This window comes from Anomalospiza imberbis, chromosome Z (assembly GCF_031753505.1).
Source record: "Anomalospiza imberbis isolate Cuckoo-Finch-1a 21T00152 chromosome Z, ASM3175350v1, whole genome shotgun sequence".
Classification (NCBI taxonomy): Eukaryota; Metazoa; Chordata; class Aves; order Passeriformes; family Viduidae; genus Anomalospiza; species Anomalospiza imberbis.
This window is the reverse complement of record NC_089721.1, coordinates 36,079,477-36,091,574: the sequence shown is the minus strand read 5'-3', so window position 1 is coordinate 36,091,574 and position 12,098 is coordinate 36,079,477.

The window sequence follows — 12,098 nt, the reverse complement described above, 5'->3', positions numbered from 1 at the left end:
CCAGCTGAGCTCATCTCAGGGTTGCAGTTTCGTAGGAAGAATAAAATATCTGTCTTTTATTTTTACTAATGTTAGAATACTGTAGAAGAGATCACAGCCTATACTGACTTATTTTAGCCTCTTTTGCAAACATGGGCATGGGAGGAGAAACCTCCAGGGCAGCTTTTGACTTATCACTTATATTCCTTTTAGGTTTGTTTGGCATGCTGTACACATGGCTCACAATTAGTTGTTAGAAGTAGCAAAAACAGCTGTAGGCTTTGAGAAAGAAAACTATATTCAGTTCCACCATCATATTTTGTGCATCTGCTCCCTTTTTCAAGTGCCAATAATGCTGTATGGGATGGATTGACAGATGCAAAAAAGTTTCTACCAGGCTGTATGTATTTACCCATGAAAGGCTTCTGGTAGATTCAGGCAGACCTGCTGAAGTTATTGCTGAACTCCTGACACAAGGGAAGAAATTTATATTTGACTTTTGACTATCCTTCATGTGTCTGAAGGAAAGCAAAACTGTGTCAAAAGCTGGTATATAAAGAGAGCAGATACTAGTGACTATGTTAAAATGGTTTCACAAACTTTATCTGATGCCACTGTAAAGTGGGCATTACCTCTGTAGTATGAAGAATATATATTGGACCCAAAAAGGACTTGGACAAAAAGTCCAAGACAGAGGTTCTGTATTTGCTTACTGTTTTGTTAACTTTTGCAGGCCATGTGAGTAATTTTTTTACTGTACTTTGTACTTGTTGTAATCTGTCAGACATGATTTGAAAAAATAAAATATTTTTTTCCTAAATAAGGTTTTATTTCCCTTTAAAGCAAAACAGACAACAACTGGAAAAAAAAAAAGCCTGGAAGTCTTTCCTGAGCCCTTCATAACATAAATGGCTATCTTTAACTGATACATCAAAAAAACAACTTTGGGAGTTGCCAGAGAGGAAGGGAAAGGGTGAAGCCATTCTTATAATTTATTAGCTTTCCAGAATTTGACTTCCAGCTAAGGAAATCCTAAATAAAACAATAGGATGTGAAATAAAATAACTTTTTTGCATTTCAAGTTAGAAAAAGGAATATAGGCCTGAAAGAATTTACCTTGCTCCCCTCTGTCACTATGTAATGAAAAAACTAGAAATTTCATTAATTAAAATTACCCAAAATACAAGGTGCCACTGATCCAAAAGGCGAAATGTACAAACTACAAATAAAAGCCACTAGAATAAAAATATAAAGCTTGCATTAATTAAAGATTCAAGTTTGTGCCACAGCTCCGATTTCCAAAGTTTGCTTAAATAAAAATTTGCAAGTATTGTCACAATTTCAAAAATGAAAAGCTTTGTTCTTTTTAAGCTTAACTTTAAAGCTGTGAGTTTTTCCAAAAGTTCCAGTTGCACCAGGCATAGAGACAGCAGTAAGTTGCCCAAGCAGGAGATACTATGTTACACGATTACCTGTACTTAACTTCAGTGTTATAATGGGACTGGTAAGCCTTAGCCCTGCTGGAAATTGCATAGATCTACAACACAATGCTTGCTGCAACAATTCAAATCCTGTGAATTTGCTTGTTGCTTTACAGAGAAAAAGAATGGTATCTGAAACTAATAAGTTTTTCCAGAATAGTCACTCTTTGGAGAAATAGTAACAATTCCTGAGGAGGTTTTAGGTAAGAGCTTTCTTAAAATTATATGGCCTTCATATTCTGAGAAAAGTACTTATTAGAAGGAAATCCTGAAGATAAAAACTGTTTATTTATCAGCAAAACAGCAACTGACATCTGTTTTGGTAATCTGATCCCACAAGCAGTAAGATAGTTAATTTTATAGCTGGACAGAAGAAATTAATTTTTGGTGAAAAAAATTCATACTGTTGGTAGTCACAGACTTTATGATGAAGATGATAGTTACTAGGAGACAAATCTTTCATCTCAGTCTATCCATAGTAGAGTAATACTCAGATAATTTAAATTTGAAGGGATTAGCTGTACATGAATAATCCTGTACTCTGAACAATCTGTAAGTAATTTAGTTAATCTGTTTGGTGAACAGCTCTGATAATAGAATCAGAATGGTTTTGGTTGGAAGAGAACTTACAGATCATCTAGTTCCACCATCCCCCAAACCAGGTTGCTCAAAGACCCATTCAGTCTGGCCTTGAACACTTCCAGGGATTGGGCATCCACAACTACACTGGGCAACCTGTTACAGCAGCTCACCACCCTCACAGTAAGGAATTTATTCTAATAGCTAATCTAAACATACCTTCTTTAGCTTAAAGCCATCACCACTTATTCTGTCACTACATCCCCTTTTAAAAAGTTCCTTTCCAGCCTTCCTATAGGTTCCATTAGGTACTGACTTAAAGGTGCTATAAGGTCTCCACAGAGTCTCCTCCAGGCTGTACAAACCTAGCTCTCTCAGCCTGTCCTCATGAGGAGGGGTGTCACTACAGGACATGAGAAAACACGACGTATGCCGCTGCTATTGTGAAGGTAAAAAAGCAAGTTTATTTTCTTACTCCAGCATTTATAGTTTTCCAAAGGTGACAGTGGATTGGAGGGTGAAAGTGCCACCTCTCCAACAACACTGGATAAACTACCAGTCCATCAAATTTCTCCGCCTCTGTGAAGGAATGCAAAAACAGTAAGTTATTTACAGAAAGTGTGTGAGAAAGTTTGCTACAAGAATGTAAACTCAGAAGGCTTTAAAAAATCTTAAAAAATCAGGACGACAGAGGAGAGGTGCTCAAACCCTCATATCTCTACTGTGGGCCTCCTCTTGACTTGCTCCAAGAGGTTCAGGTCTTATTTTGGGATCCCCAGAGCTGAATGCACCACTGCAGGTGCAGTCTCTTGAGAGTTGCAGTCACAGTGGTGATGTGAAAAGTATTTGTAAAATATGCCTTTACCTTGCATCTCCTGCCAATTTTGTAATACCTGTTGTAAAACTTTCTTCTATGATGCTATGACTGTAGTTTGACTGCACCTTCTGTGGTTATGTCAGAAAATCCATGCTAACTTGCTGTAGGACAGCTTCTGGAGTAGAAGAGATTATACAGGAAGCATAATTGTTTCATTCCAAGTGCACTTTATCAAAGGCATGTGGCTAGAAGCCAGTGCAATAACTGTCTGGGGAGGCACACAGTAGGTAAGTTAGCTGGGCCAAAACAGTAAGTACATGGCTGTCTTGGGTAATGTATGCAAAATGGTGTTTTGTTATTGCCAAAGCATATATACTTTCTTTTTTCTTCCTCTTCCCCATGGGTGATACAGATTTTGTTTAAATCCACAGAGGCATAATTCTCTTCTTGCAAATTCTGACATTCACTTCCCTGTTTCTCAATCATACTCTTGAGAAACCAGAGGCAAAAAATGACAAACAAGAAAAGAAACCAATTTTCAGAATGCATAATTCTGTCTATGAGATAATTTCCCTTTAAAAAATATATATGTTATGTGGCCATCTCCATGTTTTTATTCTGTATGTCTGATGTACGTCCATTTCTATTTAATCTGGCTCCTAAGGGATCCCAAATGAGACAGACAACTATGTCAGGGTAACTAAACAAGATAAAAATGTGGAAGGAGCTTCTTTTGCAGTCACTGCTTAGGTCTTGGTAAGCTGTTTCTTAAAAGAGCATTCACAATGGGGTATATAGTGTCTTCCTTGTGCCTGTTGCCTCTGAGCAACACCGACAAGCTCTGAAAAACACCTATAATATGTTGTCAGTGAGGGGTAAAAAGAAATTCCTGCAGGGAGTGTGTGGGTTGAACTGTGCGGTGATGGCATTGGATGAGTAACAGAAGCAAGTAATGCACTGTGTCACAGCATCACAATGTCCAAATAGCACTTGGACTAGATATAAATTGAGTTGTGACATTGTTACAAGACAGAACTATTAGGATGATTTGTTGTAAATCTGTAGCAATAGATGTCAGGTGTTAGTGCTAATCTCTTTCCTGGAACAGTAAGATTTTGTATATACACTAGGAAGAATGCCCAGAGCTGTATTCCCTGTGTATTAGAGAGTACAGAAATACTCTGTGTATGTAGCAATAAGGAGACCCACAGAAGAAACCTGATTTAAAGTGGTATTGATCAAGGGTGTAGCCACAAGAAAACAAAGGCCAAAATAAATTCTTTACGTGAGGGTGAGCAGTGGCAGGGTGCCCATGGAAATTGAAGTAGCAACTGTTCTGTGCAACTGAGCACACAGAGGTAGCCTGTCTTTGCATATTTGTCCTCATGCTGTATGTCTGCCACATTGTCATTCCGTCATCTCAGTACCAGTTTGGCCACGCTTCCCTGGCAGCCTCTGCTGAGCTGCTCACACAACAAACATCAGTGCTCCTTCAACAGTGATCCCATGGTGAAAATCTGTAGGGCCTTGTGGAGACTGATCCATGTGAAGTATCTGGTGCTTAACTATGGATGAATTAGTAAGATTAAGGGCTTGATTCCAGTGGTCATCACTGCATGTCAATGACTCATCCCATTTTGCAAAATGCAACAGGCTCAGGAGGGCACCCATTTTTACAGGATGCCTCAGGAGTTACATACTTCAGAACAAATGCCTTACCCCATCCCACTGCATTTTTAACCTGCCGCTGCCTTGCTCCTTGAAAGTTACTTAAAAAAATTGCTTTAGCAAATTTTGCATAACTGTAGATATATTTTCTTAATTTTGGATGAATGTGCATATATTCTGTAAGTTAAGACTATGGTTCTGAATGGTCATCCCTCAGCACATCAAGATAAACTATTTTCATTGTGTGTCTGGTAATACAGTTTTGATTCTGTATAATGCACTAAAGATCTGCAAGATGTTTCTAGATCAAAATATGCATGAGTTTGATTATTTACTCTTTTTTTTTCTACTACAGAATGTTTCTGAGCATTGATTGTAAAAATCTGCTTCATAATTCATGCCACAAGTTTATTATCCACTATTTTCACTTCATTTTTGGGACATAGGTAATCTAGATAATATATTTTCAAAGAACACATCCATAGTGAGTCAGGGCTAAATAAGACAGACTAGGAAAAGGAATTGCTGTTTCTTTTGGAATATGTTTGTCAAGTTGTTAGTAAAAATACTGTTTCTTCATCCTTCACTGTTAATGTCAGCAGCAAGTTTTGCCTTGAAACAGTGTCAAGATCTTGCTCTAGACTTTTCTAAGCAATGATGTATGAATTCAAAGTGAGGAGCTGTTCTGAGAGATCTGACTTTTTCCATGCTATGTAGAAGAACAGGCTATTAGACAAAGTACAGGCTTCTTAACAGTTTCTTGCTCAACAAGAGGTTGAGGGGGGCTAGCCTAAAGCTGCACCACCAGAGGCTGGGTGTGGCAGCTGCCTAAAAAGGTATTCTTAAGTTTAGTTTGAAGTACACATAAAGAATGAACATCTGTTTCCATTCGCAGAGTTAAATAAGCATTGTTAGCAGATTTTTTTTTAACTTGAAATTTACAATAAGAAGCAAAAAGAGAGTATAACTAACAGCCAAGGAGAAGGATATTGCAGAATCCTACTACCCTTCTTTTTCCTTCTCAGTCTCACAAGTTTGCACAGAAAAGAGCATTTTTTGTCAGAAATTGTTGAATAGCTATTGAGACATTGTAAGGAAAATACAAGAAATTACCAGAATTGTCACTTGCCTGACTGACACATGGAGTGAAAACTTAATCATATTTATGCTCATGGCATTTTCTTCACTGAATCACTTTCAAAGAAAGAGCTGCTATGAAAGAACTTGTCTGAAACTTCTCTTTTCACACCTTTCCAGATTTCAGTGAAGTCTCTCACTGATTTCTTCTGCCTTATATCTTCTCCAGACAATAACAATGCTACTAATTAATATACTATTTGAATTGTTATTCTGAAGTTGTAGGCATATAAATATTAAAAGGTACATTGTTTGCATTAAACGTAATATAATTCTTGGCTTGACATATTTTTATCCTCTGTTCCGAAGTCTGTGTTTTGGAGAACTGCTTTTGTGCTAGTGGTAGAGAAGAATGAAGTGGCTCATTTTTATCCCACAGGGAGCTGGACTAGAAAGTATCAAGATTCACAGAACATCAGGTCTGCGCAAACATTTGCCTTACTTTATGATGGCTGTAAGCTTCTTTGGGCTCTACAAGCCTGAATCTCCCTGTCTTATTTCTACTCTTTTTTTAATGTTGGTTTTGGTTTGAGGATGGTGCAGTTTGTTTGTTTGTTTGTTTGTTTGTTTGTTTTAGTGAAGTTTACATGCTTTTGGTTTTTTCCCAGAATTTGTTTGGTTTATTTTGTCTTACCTCTAAAGACTACATTCTGCCAGTTTTACTTGAGAAAGCTTTCCATTGTGATATATCCCTTTCTCCACTGATCTCTTCTCACTCCTGTTAGATCAATGGTCTTTGCTGTATTGTACAAACTGGAAGAACAGCCCCCACTATGCTGCAGTGGGATTCTGAGTTGCTACATCATTTTACTTCTCTGTTCCCTGTATGCAGACAGAATCCTCTGCAGGCTGTCCCCCTGGCCACTCACCCAGACAGCTTCCTCTCTTTTTTCAGTGATCTGTCTCACTACAGGGATTTTCATCCAGGATTTCTGAAATGGAAGAGTGAAGAGACAGATTGGATTTCTTCTAACTAAATCTGCCCTAATAGTTCCAGCTGTAGAAACAAAAGGTTATTCTCATCTTTCCATCTCAGAGGTCTCCTTGAAGGCTTGCCATCTTGAAAAGTAATAGTTTTCTGGCTGAATCCTCTGAGTTTTGGAAAAAACTGGAGCAAGAAAAGAACCTAAGCTTAACACTCAAAATCAAGGTTTCTTGCTGACAAGCACTAACATGTATGGGCTGCTTTAAAACTGGTGGAATATTATGCTACAAAATGGACAATGAGCACATTCCTATAAAGTCCTAAGTCTCTGAATTGTACAAGATAAAATCTTGATATAAAGCTCCAGTCTTATGAAATTGAAAGACTTTATTATTTTAGGACCTTCTGTTAAGGAAGCCAACCTAATGTTGTGTTTGCTTATCAATACTGTGGGAGTTTCTGTCGTTAACTTTCCACTGGTGAAAACCCTTACTGCGTTTCATCATGTAAAGTGTTTTTATTTTTTTGCTACTGCAAAACTATCTCCAGCACAAAGACAAGGTTAGCTTAAGAGAAGGAGCTTTGAGGATTAGATACTACTTTTTAGCTTCTTGCTTTTCAATGAAGTAGTGTGGGGAATAAAAGTCAGAAAGATATAGAAGCACACAATTGAAGAAACTAATGTAACTGTGCTACTGTTTCAATTATCTGTTTATATTTTAAATCTTTAAAGCTATTTTTAAATATTGTTCTTTAGCCCACTGGCATTTTGTAGGGAATAAAAAAAGAATCCAAACCCATGCCAGCATATTTTTGCAGTGCTAGCTCATATAACAAATCAAGAAACACAGATGCTAACCATAGTAGTTCAGTAGTTGTATCTCTTCAACCATTCTCATGACAATCCACTTCTTCTGGTGTTACTGCAGCTGATAGCCAAATATTAAACCCAAATAGCTCTGTATGGGGCTTGTTATTTTCACTTTTGAGGGTAAGCAGAACAGTGGCTGTTCCAAGTAAAAGTCCTTCCCTTTGCAATCTTTTAAATTTGCTTCCTCTGCCATTTACTGAATGGTAACCTCTCCATAGATCAGTAGAATATTTATTTATGTTGCCTGCTGCAGCATCTCTTAAGCACAAACTGGCTCCTGTTGTCACAGTTTCTGGTAACCAAAAGTATCTGTCTGGATTTTTTGGCAGCTCTAGGCTTTTCGCCTATGGCTGACTCAATTCTGTAGCAGCAGAGGAAGCAGAATAGAAGACATTCAAAACTAGGAGGGTTGGACACCCTGTGACTCATCTCAGATGACTGGGTTTCCTCTGCAGGTCTAGCTGTGTTGAAGGCAGTGCCAGGGCTGCAGGGTACTCTTGCAGCTTTTCTGCTCCTGGGAATGCCAGATTCAACATTGTTCAGCATTGATCGAAAACCATGACAACTAGTTTTCCTTCATTTCTGTGGATGAGAACCAGTTCTACTCTTTGAAGCAGTTAGGTAAACACATCTAATTGTTTCAGTCCTTCACATGAAAGGTATATTGGGAATGACACACTCTGAAGCTACTCCCTGGAAGGATCAAGTTAACTCCTGTTTCTGCCTGAGGTACAGCTACCTTGACAATATCTTTTATAACCTAAGCTTTGAGGAAGCTTAATGGCAAGTAATATGTATTCTTTGCCCTAGGGAGAGCTTTTTTGCTTTATTTTGTATGTGTACTTCAGTGTCAGGGAATACTTACTAGAACTGCTTATTTAAAAATCTTCCTCCTTTAAGAAAAGGAGTTAGTGGAAGCTATTTCTACTAGATCCTGAAATGCTGTCCTGGAGAGCTCCAATATGTAGTTTATTTCCATTACGCCATAAAGAGTGGAACAAGATATCAATGTTTTCAAATTTAATAGTTGCTGGGTGCTTTTTTTAATACAGGAAATTAAAAGAGCTGAATTTGATTTATTGTTTTAATTACAAAGGAAGATCTTTAACTGATCTGACTGGAATTTGAAAATAAAGGAGGAGAAGAAAAGAGTGATTTGACATGGATTTGATGCTCTTTCTACCAATGTAACTACAAAGCAATAGTGAATATCAGATGTTAAGTTATGTAGATTTTGATCCCACAATTAATTAATGAAAGCTGTATTACCAAAGTGGTGGCATGTGGGACAGGCCTCTCTCTTAGAAATGCCTCTTAGCTGGTTTGCAGAGGTCCATACCTTTTTGAATCCAGACTAGGAATTTAATTATTTGTGAAAAATTCCTTCTAGTTTTCACTAAAATTGGCCAAAAGATTCAAAAGCAAAACAGCTATGTTAAAGATACCTAATAATTTATTTTTAACATAAAATATTTTGGTATTAAAGTTTTACCAGTGTGCATATTTGATACCAGCAGTGATATCTAACTTTTTCCTGAAGTAACTTTTCCAGAAATATTGATAAAGCAATGGGTCTCATATCTATTTTCATTTGAGCAACAATTACTTAGCAGATTTGAATAATCAGCAGACTGCATATTTTTATAATTGTTTTTCAGACTGGAATAGGTTTCTGATTTTAAGCTCTGCTCATCCTTTTCCAGGACTGTGAATCAAAACACAATTTGCTGCTACTATGTACTATCAATCAGAAGTAAAACTGAGTCGAAACAAAAGTGAAATTTGGTGTCTTTATTGTGAAATATTAAGATGATAATGCCGTGTGGAAAAAATTAACTACAAACAAATTTTTCACTTTGTGTTCACTGTAAGCAGTTTAGAGACTTCTAGAATCACTTCATAAAAGTTTCTTGTTTGTATATTTGTGTGTGTATATTAAAGTTTCTTGCTCTTACAGAATCATAAAACTGTTTGGGTTTGAAGAGACATTAAAAGTCATCTAGTTCTAATGCCGCTGTCATAGGTAAGGACATCTTTCACTATATACCAGGTTGCTCAGAGTCCTATCCAATCTGATCTTGAACCCTTCCAGGGATGGACCATTTGCAGTTTCTCTAGGAAACCTGTTCCAGCACCTCAGTGTTCTCACAATAAAGAATTTCTTCTTAATATCTAATCTAAACCTACTTTCTTCAGTTTAAAGCCATTTTGTCCTGTCACTACATGCCCATGCAAAAAATCTCTCACAAGTCTTCCTGAAAGACTTCTTTGCAGGAAGGTTGCTAAAACTGGAAGGCTGCTATAAAGTCTCCCTGAAGACTTCTCCCTGAAGCCTTCTCTTCTCTATCCTAACTCAAGAACCCTCATTAAGGTCTCTGGTGATAGATGTGAGTACAGAAGGCAGTTAGGAAAATGTCAAGATACACTTGGTTCACTTTCATGACATTGATTTCTGTATTGCATCCAAGTAGCTTAGTAATTTTTTCTTAAATGTATTTCAAAATGAAAAAAAAAATGAAAAATATCATAAAGGTTGAGCTCTTGAGTGAGGAAATTCAAAAACTTCAACAGCTGACCTTAACAGGATTTTTGTTACCCCATTGTGTTGTCTTTTGTCCTTTTAGTTTCCAGCTTTATCACACTCACATCCTGCTACACTAAAGCAGATGAAATTATACAACCGATTAAATAACGCAAAGAAAAACCCAAAACTCAACAGGATGAAACACTACTGTTGAAAATGAATTTACATAAACATTAACTTTGGAAGCTTCCCGGCTTTCACAGATAGATAACTGCTACCAAACAAGCTCAGGAAGGTTAACTTGCCGTAATAATGCATGGTAAAAGAATATGGGCAGAGCTGCAGTCCATTGCATTTAAAATCAGACAATATTAAACAGTACATAATTAACTTCCAGAAATATTAATTTTTAAAATCCATAACAAATATTCTCATCTAAATCTCCATTCATGTCTTAAGATATAAGAAAAAAATTCTAATATAGATACACATGTGAAAACACTATTCAAAAAACAATCTAATTTTCCACAGATTGATGCTAGGTCATTATGCAGTTGTGAACACTGTACACAATGAAGTCCTCAAGAAGGTATTCACATGAAGTAGGCTAGAAACCTATAATTATGCATTAGAGTACTTCTGGTCAATTTCTGAGTCCCTTTAAATATCTGGAAACTCCAAGAATTAATAGAGAAATACTAGTTTGTGTATATGAGGTAAGCAGGCTGTTCCCCATATTTGCCTATGGTGAGAAAGGCTGAGGTGATTTTGATTTGATTTTTCAAAAGAAAAAACAGACCCTGGGCCTTCCAAAATCTATTTTGAGAGGTTTTCAATCTAGTAGACTTCCCGGTTCCCATGGGGTTTTCAAAGACAATTTCTTTGTCAAAATTATTTTCCTATTGATAGGTAGACCTGGACTTTAATTTATCTTTATCATGAATATGAATACAATTTGTGTAGCAGTAGAACTGAAAACCTTTTGAATTCAGTGGAGGGTTGATCTTGGCTGGGTACCAGGTATCCAACAAAGCTACTCTAACACTCTCCTTCTCAACTAGATATGGGAGAGAAAATATAGTGAAAGGCTCATGATTTGAGATAAAGTCAATGAGACTAGTAGACCAATTATCATCTCAGGCAAAACAGACTGAATTTGGTCATTAGTTGAATTCAGGACCAAGAAAATCAGATCAGGATAACAAGGAGTAAAGAAAATCTTAAAAACACTTTTCCCCACTTCTCTTCCTTCCTAACTCTTCCTCCTGCAATGGTACAGGCAGAAGGGGTCAGTTCATCAGACATTTCAGTTCATCAGACATTTTTTCTCCCAGTGCTCAGGGAGAGAAGTCTTTCCCATGCTCCAGTGTGGGGTGCCTCCCACAGGAGACAGTTCTATATTAATTTCTCCAGTGTGAGCTCATCTCACAGGAAGAATCTTCCACAGGTGCAATCCATCAGGCACAGCCTACTCCAGCATGAAATCTCACAGGATCACAAGTCCTACCAGGAAACCTGCTCCAGTGCAGGCTCCTCTCTCCCTGGGTCTGCAGGTCCCTGCCAGGACCATCTCCAGCACAGGCCTCCCATGGGGTCACAGCCTCTTTGGGCATCCACCTTCTCCGGTGTGGGTCTTCTTCACAGGCTGCAGGTGGATCTTTGCATCCATGTGATCCCCTGTGGGCTGCAGAAGCACAGCTGCCTCACCATGGGCTTTAGGGGAATCCCAGCTGCAGTGTCTGCCTCGTCCCTCCGCTTCCTCACTGACCTTGCTGTCTGCAGAGCTATTCCTCTTACATATTCTCACTCTGCTCTTCTCTGGCTGCAATTACATCTACACAATAACTTTTTTCCCTTCTTAAATATGTTATCAGAAGGCATTACCATAATTTCTGATTGTCCCAGCCTCAGACAGCAGCATGCCTGTCTTGAAGACATCTGACACTGGCTCTACCAGACATGGAGGAAGCTTCCAGTGCATTCCAACAGAAGCCAGTAGCTCCCCAACTACCAAAACCTGGCCATGCACACCCAAGACAAATTCACATGTTATCATATTTAGATACCAGTTAAGCACAGAAGATACCCTGCTTTAAAGATGAAAGGGAAAACAAAGC